Here is a 2,423-nt window from a genome sequence, read left to right on the forward strand (position 1 = left end):
CTTCTTACAGGAGATGGGATTAAATGCAAAGGACCACAACTGGTATGGAGAGTGTGAGACACTTTGGAGCTCTCTGAACTAATTGGGATTGTAGACACATTTCTAAACAATCTTATTAAATAAAAACCACAGAGCCACATATTAGGGTATAAGCCTTAGAGAGATCAGAGAAACAAGGACAGCCACTAGCCTTACCCCACCAACTCTGCAGCTTCCCAATGCAAGTTACTTCCTATCTATACATGCCTTTATTGCCTTGCTGTTCTGCCATCTGATTTGCTCTCTCTACCCAGCTACATCACTTTATCTTTCTGCCCAGCTCTGTCACTTCCCGTTTGTCTGTACAGACCTCTAGACCCCCATAGTTAACTAGTTTTGGAATTTAAGGCATGTTCCACCATGCCTAGCTCTGTTCCCAGTGTGGCCTTGAACTTACAGGGATCCTGCCTGCCAAGTGATAGGATTAAAGGTGTGTGCTAACATTGCATGACTTCTGTGTTATGGCTGGCTTTTTTCCTCTGATCTCCAGTCAAGTTTTATTTATTAAAGCACAAATAAAATATCACCACATGGAATAGTTTTACAAATTCCCTTCCATCAAGACTCAGGAGTCTGTGTGGAGGGAGAATGGTAAACGACTCCAAGAAAACAGAACTATACAGACACAATAGTGCTGTGGAATAATGCTTTTGTACACTGTAAAGAATGCCACTCAAATTGGTTTAATAAAACACCGATTGTCCAGTAGCCAGGCAGGGAGTATAGATAGGGTAACCAGACTTGGAGAGTTCTGGGAAGAGGGAGGACAGAGTCAGCAGTCACCACCCAGATGCAGAGGGAGCAAGATGAGAATGCCATATTGAGAAAAGGTAATAAACCACATGGCTAAACATATATAAGAATTATGGGTTAATTTAGGTGTAAGAGCTAGTTAGTAATAAGCTCGAGCTACAGGCCAAGCATGTATAAATAATATTAAGCCTCTGAGTCAATTATTTGGGAAGCAGCTCCTGGGTATTTGGGAACAGGCAGGCAGGAGAAAAACTTCTGCCTACACAACAGGCTTAATACATATATAAACTCAGAGAGACTTTGACAGCACAAAAAATGAGCTACACAGGTTTAAGCCTGACAAATTCTAGCACAGAGAAGTGGAAGCTGACACAACATCCCACCCCTAAACAATAATCCTTTTCAACTAATACCTGATAGAAAAGGGAAAAACAGTGTTCTCATTTGTAGTCTCATGGTGTGTATCAACCACCCTCCAAGGCAGGCCCCATGTCCAGGAGTGGTTGGTCAACAGCAAAGTGTTTTGGCTTATTGGTTTTTGTTTCCCTTGAGCTTTGGTTTTTGTTTTATAATGGAGAGAGGGGGGAGAACATGAAGTAGGATGGGTAAGAAAAAGAGAAGGATCTGGAGTTGTTGGGCAAGGGGGAAGAATATGATCAAAATATACTGTAGGTGACAATTTATGTATGTAGATTCTGACACAGACAGAAAATGAAAGCATAATGGAAGATTTGGAGGGAGGAAAGGGAAGGAAGAAATTGTGTAATATATTATAAATTCAAAAATAAGAATAATTACAATCTGTATTATATGTAAAATATTTGAATAAAGTATCATGTCAATAGCAAAGAGAAGAGGACTAATGCAAGGAAAATACTAGAATAAGGTAGAAAACAGGCATATTTAGAAGAAAAATAATGTATACATGTGTGTGCTGCTGTTCAGGCATGCATGTGTGTTTATAAATGGCTGGTGTGTGTGCGTAGGGAGCACAAGTTCCTTGTGCTCACAGATAGCACTAGGGATATCAGAAATGTTAAACATGCAGGCATTTCTCTTCAGTGAAATGGATTTATGCCCGTTTCCACTCAGAAGGCAAAGCATGCCTGTTATTAATAACATAGTGATCTTTACTGCTTGTAGGGCCAGGCTTCACCAAATCCCCAAACTATTATGTTTATCTCAGACTCCTAAGCATTGTTTCTGATTCAGTAGAAACCATTCTTATGAAAGCAGTTCATATACTTTGCAAAACAGACTACTATTATGCTTATCCCAGACCCTTCCTCCCAAGACCCTTACCCTGCACATCATTTCTCAGTCAACGTAGCCCATTCTTATGAAAGAAGTCACAGGTATTTTGCAAAAGACGTACTTTTTAAAGCAGTTTCAATGTAGGCATGCTTTTGTAACAATTGTCATGAGGAAATCTTTTCCCAAAGTTGTAATGTGCTTAAATATGTTAAAAATAAATGGCATAGGGTCAGAGACGTGTTTGAATCAACACTAGCCAACTAAACTGTTGAACTGGATTTCCTTCATACCTCATTTTGATCTTTTCTCTGGCAGCAGTAGCATTTGCAAGGGACCCCACATGTATATATGCATCTGTGTATGTTTGTGTGTGTGCA

Source organism: Peromyscus californicus, unplaced genomic scaffold (genome assembly GCF_007827085.1).
Source record: "Peromyscus californicus insignis strain IS unplaced genomic scaffold, ASM782708v3 Scaffold_12__1_contigs__length_115047231, whole genome shotgun sequence".
NCBI lineage: Eukaryota > Metazoa > Chordata > Mammalia > Rodentia > Cricetidae > Peromyscus > Peromyscus californicus.